At 36.4% G+C, this 14805-nt stretch overlaps 1 protein-coding gene and 1 long non-coding RNA gene across 5 annotated transcripts in view; one reads left to right on the top strand and one right to left on the bottom strand.

Moving 5' to 3' along the window:
• The window catches only part of LOC149803349 (sulfate transporter-like), a 123266-nt gene that overhangs the window by 16993 nt on the left and 91468 nt on the right, over positions 1-14805 (top strand). The gene's annotated exons all lie outside the window — the stretch shown is intronic.
• LOC149803351 (uncharacterized) overlaps positions 7284-14805 on the bottom strand; it is a 50378-nt gene continuing 42856 nt past the window's right edge. For both annotated transcript variants that reach the window (XR_016420205.1, XR_016420206.1), the window contains one exon: positions 7284-10661. This is a non-coding gene — a long non-coding RNA (uncharacterized LOC149803351). The remainder of the gene's footprint in view (positions 10662-14805) is intronic.

The following is a 14805-nucleotide window of genomic DNA, read 5'->3' as shown; positions in this document are numbered from 1 at the left end:
GGTTACTGCAATTCGAGATTAGGGAAAGATCGTATTAATTCAGAGATCAATGCTTTTTTAACTTGAAATTAAATCTTGTGGCGACCAAGAAATCGACGAAAATTGATAATCCAGGTAAAATACATCTTCGCTAGTCAAGGTTCCGATATGATAACCATATCTACACTTTGGAGCAAATATGTCTTTGCTTCGGGTCTGTGAATTTCATTGGATGCGGCGGCAAGCAACGGCATCCAATCAAAATTAAGTTGTTCAGATTTAGACACTGTTCCTACATTATTGAGACAAGGGGAGCACAAAACTTAAATGGACTTATAAATAAGAATATGTCTACTGCCCGTCCGTGTTTGTGCAAATATATTTCACTCTAATACACTTATAATGGCTTCCGTCTGGTACGTAGTCATACTTTCGATGTTAAACTTACAAAGTACCCTTTTTAGGCCAATTATAACAATGCACCACTGGTACACACTATAGGTTAGCTGCCATTTCATATAAAGGCATTAAATCCATAAGTGCCTTAACTGATTGGAAATTCTCATATAAACTCATGAAATCCAACAGATGTCGCTAGGACAAAGCACTAAAATGCATAGCGTTGGCATGTTAACATATATGTTATCTTGTATAGATTAAAACCCTCACCTGATAGCGATTGCTATTGAGGGACGCTTTATACACAAGCATCAACAAGAAGCTAACACAGAGACTTTTCATAGCATTTTGTTTTTGTTCTGTCATTATATGATCCTTGATAACTCTCTCTCTCTCTCTTTACTGGCGTCTATCATTGAATCCATAAGTGCCCTAATTGATTGGAAAGTGATTCATGCTTCAGCTAATTGAAAAATTGACTTTAATTAGTTGTCATTATTCATTCTGCCTTACAATTCTCAAGTGGGAATTTTCATTTCTCAAAGTAATACTTGACAGCTCTTTGCAACAAACGTTTACATGCGAACAAACGTTAGTATTTTCAGGTCCTTAAATAAAACTTACACGCTGTAGGGTTTTACATTATCATCAGTGTCAAAGAACCAACGAACACGAGTCAATACCTCAATCCGTTTCAGTTTGGATGGCGGAGGGGGGGGGGCCGCATTAACTCAGTTGGTGGAGTGTCGAATGTTTGCGGTTTCGTTACTCTGTCAGGGCAGCTGCCTCTGTGTCCTTGCGAAATGAACTTAGCTCCCGTTTTCCTCGCATGATGTAGCCAAGAATGTGCAGGGCCAGATCGTGGGGTTTTGGGGGGTGGGGGTGGGGTGGGGTGGGCCTTCCCGTGGAAATGTGATCATCAATTTATTCTTGCGCATGTTTCTTGGGTATTATGCACACTTTGAATAAACAGATACATAGATGTTAGTATTTTAGAAAGCTAATCGACAGTGCTAACATTATCAAAGTGAAAAATCTCGACTGCATGAAAGCTTTCAGAAATGTACAGGGATATTTCATTAACTTTGAATCTAAATATGCTGTATCCTCATTGAGAACAAAAACTGTTGCTAAATGTGCAGGTTCATTAACAGGCCCGGCCCTAGGGCAAGGCGAACGAGGCAACCGCCTTGAACCTCGCGCTTTCAGGCAATGCAATTATTTTGCTTGGGGCCCCCACGCTCATCGCCTGCAGTCTTGAGCCCTGCATGCTGCCTTGGGCCCCGCACATCCTAGGGCCGAGCCTGTAAATTAAACAGTGCAAATGAACAGCTTTTGAAATCGTTGACTACAACATAATTGGTAAGACTCTATCGTATCTCTAATGATCTCCCCTTGCTGCTGAACGTCTTGCTTTTGATCATAAATATCTCAAAAGACATTTCTTTTAATTTCTTTGTAGCAAAACGCTTTGCCACCTAAGCACTGACTTTATTTTTTCTCCTCTATTATACGACTCTATTGTCTTAAAAAAATTAATAGAGATTAATTAGGAATGAGAATCGACAAGCTTTATAAACTTCAACAAATAAATTTATTTCCCTAGAATACAAAGTAAAAATGTAAAAAAGGAACTGTATTGCGAATTAAATCCCAAATAAGCCTAGAATTACCCTCACAAGTCGTAATAAATAAAGTTCTGAATAAACTTTAGTGGAAATCCAAATAACCACTCTGAAAATGTTGATGTGCCTGTGGTGGCCCTTGTCATGATGATGTGTCAACAGTCTTTTGTTGGACTGCAATAATACAATCCAAGAATAAAGCCTAACTAAAAATTCCAGTAGAAATTCAAGTCTCTATTTCCAAGAATGTTGTTTTTGAGTAACACTTTGCATTTTCAGAGAAAAATCATTTGAAGTAAATAATCTGAATAAATAAATTCCAGCCCAAATGCATTTCTGGACATTAAATTATTATGTATATTGCATTTGTAATAATTAGCCCAAATGACCAGTAAGCACCCACAATAAAATATAAATTGAAATATAAGAGCTGAAACAACGTTTCTGAACGTTTATCAAAATGTGCAATAGTTTCGTTTTCGGGAAAAATAATTTTGCTAATATTGATCAGCATGCATGTTTAACGGTTATCATTCATCTATGCAAATTCCAGCAAAATACTTTTAAAATGAAACATTTTGTATTTGTAAACCATCGATGGATACAGTGTAAGACCATTGTTTATCAAAAACCCTACGCCTAATATTTTTTCATAAAAGTGTTGTCTCTTTTTGTATGCATTTCCTTTGGTTAGATTTAGACTTGATAGAGCTGATATACAAGTGAATTTAACGGAGGTATTTAATAAGTTAGTATTATCAAGGTCAGCATTTATTCTTTGTGTAAAGTGTTATGTATATTTCATTTGCATTATTTATGTGTTAGGTTTTAAAAAAAAAACTTTTTTTATTTCGTTATATAATGCTGATAATGTATTATTGTATGTTGGGTTGACCTTGTCCAAAATCAATCACAATTTTGTTAACAACATTTTTTGAGTGAGGATTATTATCTTATGCTGAGTCAAGGCACTGTTTTCTAGTACAGGTAGACAACTTAATGCTTGTCGTCTGATTTTTTGTGTGTCATTTCGGTGATGGACTTTCTAATAGCACATAAGATCCTTTTAGAACAATGTACAATGACCCTTATCAGGGGTCTCTTTTTTGGTCTTTGCTTAAAATATAAATCTTGTTTATTTGAAAATTAGTTATTCATGCTTTAAGATTTTAGCAGAATCATTTGTACAGTCCAGAACGCCTTTGAATAATTCACAATAGTTCCAGAATAATATTATAGCGCAAAAAATGTACACTTTTTATTTCCACTGAACAGTCCAAACAAATGTTTTCAACTCGAAAAATATCTTAAGTAGAGCATAAAACGCGTATGCAGACTTACAACAGGAGCATAATAAATGAGGATGACTCCAAAATAGGAATGATTATCATTGCTCAGTTCTCTCCTTTTATGCACCTTCTATTATGATCATATTTCACAACATACCCAACGTGACAGACCATACTACTCAATTTATTTCGAAAACTGCCTATTCATGTGACCTAGCCTAACGAATAGGAAGTAACTGAATTCTTCTAGAAACGTCCAAATCATATCAGCCAATAAGAAATGAACACAAAGTCGTCATTAAGTCTTATTATTAAGATTATTGTTAGTAATTGTCATCACATACGTAAGCATCTATTTACTGATTATACGTAATTTTACGCTCTTGATATTCATTAAAGAGACCCTAATCACGTAGGAAAAATCTAACAAAAGATAATCTGTATAACTTACAGCCTAGAATAAACATTACAAAAATTAGACTAAATTATGTACCAGGAGTTACAAAAAATATAGATATACATAACAGTAAACAACATACAAATCGATATAAGCGCACAATAATGACCACGTGTCCATGGTGTGATCCAACCTGGGGTAACCAAGGTTTAATACGTAGTTCAAATGGTAAAGTAACTTTTCCAAGGGTTTGTCTATGGAGCATGTTCGACGTTTGCAAAATTGGTAAAGTCAAGGAGTATCGAAGGAATTAACCCTGATTAGTAACCAATATCCGACAACCTCATTTTCTTCTACGTATGGTCATTTATAATTGGACACTGGGAGAAAAATTATCCAATCTAAATTTCTTTAAAAAATTGTAATAAAACGTGAAGTTGCTTTTCTGAAAATATTTCGGTTGAAACACCACAAACATATGATTAAAATAATAGAGAGATTGATAATCGGAACCTATGTCTGACTGCTTGTTTTTATGTATATTTGATTTGTATTGCTTGTTAATTTTTTCTATATGATTATATGTTGTGTATAATTGTATTAAGTACTATACCTTTTCCAAAATCAAGTACATTTATTTTGTGAACAAATGATAGATAATTAATATTTATCCTAGAGTCTGGGTTAAATATTGGAATCATTATCAATAAAGGTAAAGATGTTTATTTTTGCCTGGGTTTACCATGTTGGAATTTCTCCATGAAGAACATGTTGTACCTAATGTTTATCTTGTTGACCTCAGAATGGTCTAGAATGGAAAATTCCATAAAGGACATATTTCCAGAAAATTGTAATTACGAACTAGGTCAAGTAAAGGGTTTTATATTCTCGTTTATTTAAGCTTATTCAAGTTTGCTTAAATATATTTGGCAGAATCATTCTTATTACTGTGTTAAGTATTTGATTTTGGGTGGAATTATATATAAATTATTATTCACTGGAAATACAAAGTGCTCATCAATAATAATAATATTCTTGGACAGAAACAGTTATTTTGAATTATAGTGATTTCAGACTAGAATATTTTTGGATGTTATTATTGTGTTATATTAAAATACTCTTGGCATATCATCATACGTCAGCCATTGATACATTACCACATTCACAACTACATGCACATAAGCTTATTCAGCACTGGATCTTATTTGGAATTTCACTGGAATTGAATTAGAACTTTATTCATTAGGACTGACGATATAACTTTTTGGTCTGTTGGGGATTTAATTCGCAATACTGTAAGTTCTTTGTCAATTTTCGTTTTAGTATTCATTGGAAATATAATATTTGTTGAGCTTTAAAAACTTGCTGGTTTTCGCTCTTTTCTATTACTAAGTGTAAGACATTCGTAATCGTAATACTATCGATATGCAAATTAGGCCTGCAGTCACTGTTATAGTATTATTAGAGACTAGTAGGTGCCTGTTTCCCGGGGCTTTTTACCTGGCTCGATACTACCCGTCTAAGAGCTTTCCAAAAGGTGAAATATGAGGTTAAATTATTTTGTTTCTTACCGGTAATTTTTCCTGAAATAAAATTTCAAGTCACTGAAAAATGCACCGGTAGGAAGTTCAATATCGCATGTACATTTTGGTATATTGTTATAAAACAATTTTCGTTTGAAAAAATATGTCCACAACATGAAACCAAATAACATTAACATTACCCCCAAATCCGAGTTGCCACATTTTAAATGTGGGAAAATGAGACAAAGCGATAACAGTAAAGTATACCAGTATGAGTTTCATTGCTCTATTACATGTACTAAAGGAACACAACAGTTTGCAAAGACACCCACCCACCCCCAAAAAAATATAAAAAAACCTTCCCATAAAGACCATTTCAGTTGACTGATGAGCAAAATGTTCAATCAACATAAAGGTTTTTCTTTCATGGAGATTTCTTTTATAACTAGCACACGAAATTTAAACAACGTAAACACTACATTCTTTTACAAATGTCAGATATATAATCTTCGCAAATAAATAAAGTCAGCGTGGGATGAACAAACCTAGACCTGTATGGCGACGTGTCAAATGACTGGAAGCCCCAGTGGTACAAAGAGAAATCTGGAAGGCCAGAAAAGGAGATGTATATCCCGGTGTAATTCTAGTCCCAGAAGCTGTCTTTCAATATAATGAAACACATGGTCAGTTTCTTCCTCGTGAAGTAGACAGTTTAATCATGTCAAACGTTTTCATCATCAACGGATATTGATTTCCAGTACGAACAACCAATGGCGTGCTAAGGTAAGGGTTGTTGTTGTTGTTATTGTTGTGGGGTTTAACGTCATTTTTCAGCCAGTATTAATGGTGGAGGTAGAACCCAGGAAAACTCCGGTAAGAACCACCGACCCACGAGAAGCTACTGGTAAGCTTTTTCACATACCCACATTGGCCGAATCCTAGACTCAAACCCACGCAGACAGAGGTGAGATGGCAGTGTTCCGTAACGGAGAGCGCTTTAGACCAATCGGGGCCCCTAAAGTAAGGGTAAGTGGCGCCCTGGGCGACTATGAAGGCCCAAGGGTATTTTGGCTCCCAGGACCTCTAGTGCCCCTTGGTTTTGGCGCCCTAAGGCCTCTGGCGCCCAGGGCAACCGGCCCCGTCAGCCGCCCCCCGCTCCCGCCCGTTTGTACGCTACTGCGAACGAATTATAAACGATAAAGTTTGAATTTGCTTAAAGTGTTATTCATTTGTTTCTTTTGGTTTCAGAATTATCATTTTTATATACTTAAGTGTGAAATATAGAGACTTATTGGAGAAATACTTATCATATTTATTTCATTCCTATATTTTAAAATGTGAAGAATATATCCTTATATTTTTTAGATGTGGAAATATAAGATTTCCCATAATGTCACGCGACGCTTGGTTGTGTATGCCTACAAAGTTGTATTTACAGCCACAAAAAGGAACGAGTAATTTGTGAGCTAGAACATATAAATAGAAACTGTCTTGCATTTAAGACATGGAAATTAATCTTTGATAAAGAAATCTGACCAGACGCCGTTCGCGTCTCTGAAGTTACTTCCCCTTACTTCCATTGCCCCAAAGACAAACCCACTGTGATGCATTGCTGAATCAGACTTGTATGCATTGTTTTCAGATAGGGTCAAACAGTTAACAAAATGACAAAATGTAATTTACTCTGACAAATTAGGACAGCCCATTCTTATTGCTTTCTTAAGTAACGAATACATATTTATATGATCAGCCGATGCAAGTGAGGTGAATTTACTTAAATGGGGTTGGGGTGAGAATATTGCGCCGAAGAGGAGTGACTTTATCTTTAAATCTTAGAGTCTGGAGCAAGTTTGGTATATAATAAAATTACATTTTTCTTTTCCTACGTAAATACCGGATATATTTCTTCTTGTGGTACCAAAAACATTTTATATTTTAAATCGTGGCTTCGCCACTCGTTACCTTATCACATTTTTGGTACCACACAATGTAATATATCTTGTATTAACGTCGGTAAAGAATATATCCTGTTTCGTTAATTCAGATTTTTTTCCAGCTCATACCGGTTTTATGTGTCGCGGATAAACGGTGTTAACTGTCAATGTTGCTTTACACGAAGGTCTGTAAAATGGACGTACACAAGAAATTACAAGTCTGTGCATATGAAACAAATACTTTAGTGTTCTTGAGTTCCTGAAGAACTGGTTGGTTCTGTTCCACTGCACATTAGCACATATGAAAGATTTAAGAGACAAGGAACTGTGAGTAAACTGATTTGGACATAGACACCCTGAAGTTTGTTAATGCAGGATTCTACTCTGGGGACCGACCCAGTGAGTGTGAGTCAGGCACGCTTGCCACTAAGCCACTGCGGCTCTCTACTAAATAAAAGAAATGATGATACTAAAAAGAGAGGTAATAATCTGAATGGGGGAAAATACATAGTCACCACATGACCAATCACGCCACCGGAAATTGGTAAGGAGTGGAACAATAGCTGTTAGGAGTGGAAAATAGTTTGACGATGACGATGACGTTTCATTTTTGAAAAAGAGGTGGTTATCAAGTTAGTACATGAAAAAAAGAGGAAGAAAAAAGTTTTTTTTTTTCTTCTGGAAAATATTGTTTTCTAAAAATTTCTACATATTTTTGTCGTTACATATGTATCTGAAAAATGAAGTTAAAGATTTACATTTATTATGTCAGGTATTGACGCTAAAATGGACTAAACCAAAACGGTGCATTTGCATGTAGATCACACTTTTTCATGGCAAGATGCTATTGAAGTTTTACGGTTACGGCAGAGACATAGGTAACATAGAGATAGACAGCGTCCCTAATGTATTTATGATGTCTAACCGCGCCATTATCTTATGCAAATGAAGATTCCGACATGGTGAGTGTCCAGGTAAAGGGTCGTTTATTGTTTGCGCCGTTACTAACAAGTCAGAGATGTAAACTACTGGTAACTGCATGTGAAGCAGTAAATAGGCGAAGACACTTTAGCCGCTTGTTTTAAGATCGATAGTTTTGACAGTAATGGGTGGTTTATTGGTCAAAAGTGTGCGATGACATTTCCACAATAATGTAAAACCCTCTGATAAAGACTTTTGATGATACATTGCTGTAATTCTCTACATATATGTATCAGATATTTAATTATCATCATACAGGTAAGTCGTGTTTTGCTTATGTTTAGACCTTAAATACTTACACCTTGAATATTGCCCTTAAAATTAAAATTAGCCTTCCTAAAAACAAATCAGAAGAACATTTATTTAGCATTTAAATGTTATCAAATATGACTTGATTTAGCTCAAGATGAAGAAATGCCTTTCAAAAATAAGCAACGGAGATTTTACCCCCTTTTTTGACTATCGATGTCACGCTTGCCAGTTTGACTCATTATTCACTCACGGAAATCCTTTCATGCAAAATTTTAAAGAAAAGATACTAATGATGTTACCGGGATACTTTGACAACAAGATATCCGGTGGGGGAGTTTCCAAACATTGTGTTATATGCGATTGGTTATTGAAGGTACGGTCGTTTTTGTTATCTTCTTTGATTATTTTAATCGCAGAATATTTTGTACCTTTATAATATATTATTGTCACCCCTTTGCCCAAAATGATTTTTCTGATACGTTCCTTGCGAAGAAGAATTGAGGCTGTAAGTAATGCACGTCAATAATAATTACATCCAAATAACACGATACTTGAGTTCTTCTTGTATTGCTGATAAATGCAAGGCCAAGTGAGTAAATTTTCAAAACATTATTATTCCTCAGCGCGTAATTCTGAGCGGAAAACAATGGTACCAGTAGAGTACGCTTTTGCTCGTGACTTGAAGATATGTGCACGATAAGCATCAAACCATGGATTTTACCTTACCGGATATTTTAACTAATATAATATTAAAACTTGTAATCATTAATGTGGCTTGTTTGGAATTCATGGATTTACAACTGACACTCAAGAGAGGTATCCAGTGTGTCAGTGCGCCTGGTATACATCATCTTCGTAACCAAGGTTCTGATATGTTAACCCTATCAACACCTTGGCGGATCGAGCAGATGTTTTAGTGCTTTGTCCTAGCGACATCTATTAGATTTAGTGATTTGCCTCCCTTAGTATGTTATGCCAACTAATCAGTAGCGTGTAACAGCGGTCTATCTTACATCGGTCGAAAATGGTGGAAGTAATTGACTTCCAAAGGATACTTTCTAAGTTTAACATTGAAAGTGTGACTACGTACCAGGGAGAAGCCATTACAAGGGTATTTAGGTGAAAGGTATTTGTGAAAACACAGAGCGGTGAAGAATCGCTTGTTTATGAGTCCATTCAAGTTGTGCTCCTCTTGTCTCGATTAAGTAGGAAAAGTGTTCAAATTTGAACATCTTAATTTTAATTGGATGCAGTTGCTTTCCGCCGCATCCAATGAAAATTACATACCCGAAGCACAGAAATATCATATCGATCCACCAGGGTATAGATAGGGTTAACATATCGGAACCTTGGCTAGCGACGATGGGTACACCTGCACCCTGAAAAAATCTGTGTTTTCATACGATGCGTAAGTTCAGAAGAGATCATTAACATTGTGAATGAACAGTACTTACCCAAATGACGACCAGGAAGTCACTTAGATACAGCTACGTAACTTGATCAAGTGCCATTAAATTTACCCTTGACAACCAGGCTCCATGATGTTGAAACATTTACTATGAATCAAAATCCCAATGTGTATTCCGTGTTTAAATCGAATGTCCTGCATCATTACGCCCGCGCCCTCCACCCTCCAGCTGAACTATTGCCCATACATTCAACCATACGCTCATTTCGACAGTTTTTATGATTATCAGGTACATCACTGACTACAAGTATGGACCTTTTGGTGTTTATACTTTTGACTGGTTTACAGACGGTTGCTAACCTTCAAACGCCTTGGCTGAGCATGCATTAGATAATAATAGTGTCAGCACAGTGATTAAATGATTAATTAAAACGAAATGCATCTTTGGGAGGAAGGGTATCGTGAATATATCCCATGTACAACAATTACCATTTGTACTGTATTTACAAAATTCATCGTGCGACAACTGTTTTATGTCCAGTAGCAGTTATTGTTCCTTCGGTGCTAACCAAATAGCAGAGCATTCTTTGTTCTGCGAGTCATTATTTCATAACTCAGAGATACGCAGCTCCAACTCTACGGCATGAGCACCTGGTTTAAGAACACTTGGAAATCACCAGAAAAAAAATCTTTCTTTAAATATTTGCATGTACCTTAAAAGTTGCAAAATAACATCCATGTCATATCGAAATGTCAACTTGTTAGTTGCAAACATCGCTCGTAGCTGTACTGACCAACACACTTGCAAAGAACATTCTGCTTGGAACTGTACGTGATTTATCACATTCCTACCATGAGAGACGATCAATTGAAACTGGAAAATAGTTTAAAAGACATCGTATAATGAAAACATTTTGAAATACAGTAAGTTAAACGTTTTACGAATATAATCAAACCCTTGTGTTATTTAAAACCAATAGGACAGCTGCATGTCTGGTTAAATGTTTGTAATGCTGGTGGTGCCAATAACTGATGGACTTTTGCCTGTGTATTGCACAATGGAAGTAATTTGGACATTACCAGTTATAAGGATTTTACTCCAGTAATGTAAAGAAATACTCCTTTAAAGTGCTTGTCATGTCTGACCATTTATTGTTTTGAAAATAGCGGAATCGCGCACCAGTTAAACCTGATTGAAACAGACTATCACCAGTTAAATCTGATGGAAACAGACTATGTTCCAGACAACAATATTGCACTGACTTTTGTACAATGCTGCATGACAGATTTATAACAGTAGAATATGGTATCAGTCTCTCACGAAGTTAAAACGCAGTCTGCGCAAAATAAATGTTTTTCTCGATGATATCATGTCCCCTTTCCGACTCATGTGCATGCATAATTGGGAGTGCGGAGGTAATAAGCATAAGCGTAAGAAAGCAGAAGCGTTAAAGCAAAATGCACGCTCTCCAACAAAACTTTAGAGTCGGTTAAATTTAATGCTAACTGCTAAAATAAAGGAAAATTATCAAGGAACGCTATTTTATACCTTTTTTATAAAATTCACAATCATGAAATCAAAATTGTGTCAAATGTTAAAAGACCGAAAATCGCGCTGACAGAAGGTCACAATTAGACGTACTAAGGTTTCCACTGCTGAAAATAAAAGATGACTACGAGTAATTTGTTCACATGACGTCTATGTGCGTGGTTTGAGACGGGAATACCAATTAAATCTCAAAATGCTTTCAAATTATTTCCTGTGATCATGGAAAAGTATTTACTGCTGTCACGATTGGGATGACGTCGTTTTGATACACTGTCATGTATCTTCTAAAAAGTAGAGCAGTTTTGATTGTCAGTTCAGATCAATAGATAAAGTAAGTCATTTGATATGAATGGCATCGTGAGTTCGTTCATTATGTTACAAAATGAAAATTGACACGGTAACGTTATCTCTGTCATAGTATATATATATATATATATATATATATATATATATATATATATATATATATATATATATATATATATATATATATATGTATGCATGTATGTGTGTGTGTTTGTGTGTGTGTGTGTGTGTGCGTTTATGTGTCTATGTATATTTCCTAGAGATTACTATATGCTTTTATGTATTTATATATCTCATCTTGTAAATGCGTTAATTGACAATGTATTTCTCTTGCTTGTGTTCTCGTCTTTGCTGTGTCTCATAATCTTATGATATGTATAATACGCATTTTTATTAACCTGATGTAATCTTTGCTGAAGAGGTAATGAAGTCAGTTAGACAGTCAGTAATAAATAAATACATACACACACGCATACAGACATACAAGTATATATATATATATATATATATATATATATATATATATATATATATATATATATATATATATAAACACATGTGTCGTGTAGAAATAACTACATATATAATTACACTGGTATAAGTTTTCCGTTTCCTTTTCGTTACTATTTCAAAGTTAATGTTAAGCACATAACAATGTAAACGTATTAACATTTTCGAAAATTTTATCATCATCAAGCAATTATTAAAAGATTGGTGCCATGCTAAGTCAAATGCTAGTTAGCTCTGATTATAGATTTGCATAATTGCAGGCATTGATTTATTTCGTTTTGTCAATACGGTAGATGACACAGTACTACTGTTGTATTTTTGTCACTTTTCTGTTGTCTTTCATGATCTTGTATTATCCTGACTTTGATTAATCTGATGTAATCTCTGTTGAAGAGGAAATAAAGTAAGTCAGTCAGACATGCATACATACATACATACATACATGTGTAGTAATTACTTTCGCAAAACTTGCCAAACACTCATTGTCGCTTGTAGTTCAGTGTCATTGACATTTTCTCTTCCTCAGCGCAATTGATAAAGACAAGTTATTTATTGTGTAATGGGGTCAAGAGGGCCCTTCAATGTGCGACACAGTGAAAATGTAGTCTAATGCGTTCTCTTTCTCTCGCGCGCGTCGCACCTCAGTTTTCTAGTCATGGTTACATGTACACGGCAACGATACGAGTCCCTGTTTGTATGTATGCTCATTAGCTTTCATGGGGGCATTCAATTCATCACTTATGCTGACATTAATTCAAAGATAAATGTGGTTTTAATGACCTACTCTTCTTGCTAAACTGGCGACGTCAACATGGATTATGTACTATACACATATGAAGCAGGCGAGACGTCATTTAACATAATTTGATGATGGTTCCAAATCTTTGTTGTTGTTGTTGTTGTTGTTGGGTTTAACGCCATTTTTCAGCACGATAGGCTATACATGGCGGCCAGTATTAATGGTGGAGGAAGAACCCGGGAAAACCCCAGAAAGAACCACCGACCCACGAGAAGTTACTGGCAAGCTTTCTCACATACCCACATTGGCCGAATCCGAGACTCGAACCCACGCAGACAGTTGTTGTTCTAGGGTTTAACGCCATTTTCAGCACAAGTTAGGCTATACATGGCGGTCAGTATAACACCCTGGAAGAACCACCGACCCACGAGAAGCTACTGGCAGGCTTTCCCACGTACCCGCGCCAGCCGAGCCTTGGACTCGAACTCACGCAGACAGAGGTGAGATGGCAGTGATCCGGAACGGTGAGCGCTTTAGACCACTCGGCTACTCGGCTCCCCCACCCCCACCCCACCCGCAGACAGAGGTGAGCTGGAAGTGATCCGTAACGGAGAGCGCTTTAGACCACTCGGCCACCTCGAACTCTCTGCGCATACCTTCAAATTTGTATCCAATTATAAGTTGTTGTTGTTGTTCTAGGTTTTAACGCCATTTTTCAGCACAAGATAGGCTATACATGGCGGCCAGTATAACTGGTGGAGGAAGAACCCTGGAAAACCCAGGGAAAAACCACCGACCCACGAGAAGCTACTGGCATGCTTTCCCACGTACCCACGCTAGCCGAGCCTTGGACTCGAACTCACGCAAACAGAGGTGAGATGGCAGTGATCCGGAACGGTGAGCGCTTTAGACCACTCGGCTACTCGGCTCCCCCCCCCCCCCTCCGCAGACAGAGGTGAGCTGGAAGTGATCCGTAACGGAGAGCGCTTTAGACCACTCGGTCACCTCGAACTCTTTGCGCATACCTTCAAATTTGTATCCAATTATAAGAGTGAAAGCAGATAAATTTCTTTCATTGGAATTGATATCATGTTTCGTGCTATATTTCACTCGCGTTCTCTCTACTACTTTTCTAAAGTATGAAACATACTATTGTATAATTTATAATATTTTGCTTTCGAAAATCTTAGCAAAGAAACCTCAACGTGTTGGTTGCCAAACAAAATAAATTGTAAAAAAATCACAAGTCAGAAAATTTTAATTGTAATCTAGAGGGATTAGTCTGACTATACCTCCCCGTTTGTTTGTACCCCGCAATTTCAATAACAGAAAAATTAATATCATAAAAAGTGCACAGAACTTAGTTAATCATAAAAAGTGCACAGAACTTAGTTAATTTATTCACTGATTTATAATTTCTAACCTGACTGTGGCCATAGTGGCCCTAACACTAGCATCCACTGGCCCTAACACTAGCATCCACTGGCCCTAACACTAGCATCCACCGCACCTTTCATGCTTAACGGACTTTCCATATTAAACTGCTCCATACTATGGGCGAGTCTCCTTTCCTCAGAAGTTGTTCATCCTATTTGGTAACTGCCAGATAATTCCGTAAGTTACCATAATGTTCAGAGTTTAGAGTTGTACCTATTTGCACACATGAACAGAGAAATTATCATGTTTGTTAACTCTACGGGAAAGGCAAATTTGTAGTTGTCATTCTTTTCCGTTGCTTGATTCGACATTGTAAATATCTGAAGTAGACGACATAGTATTTATCTTTTATGTGCATTCATGTCTAGTCCTGCTTACACCCCTTCGCTGAAAATGGACTTGTTCAGAAACTGGAAATGACTGACACAGATGGTCGTATTTTACACTGAAAACTTCCGTTTGGAGTGAAATGCGCAG

Source organism: Sinohyriopsis cumingii, chromosome 3 (assembly GCF_028554795.1).
Source record: "Sinohyriopsis cumingii isolate HCF-2022 chromosome 3, ASM2855479v2, whole genome shotgun sequence".
NCBI lineage: Eukaryota > Metazoa > Mollusca > Bivalvia > Unionida > Unionidae > Sinohyriopsis > Sinohyriopsis cumingii.
This window is presented reverse-complemented; position numbering and strand designations above follow the sequence as displayed.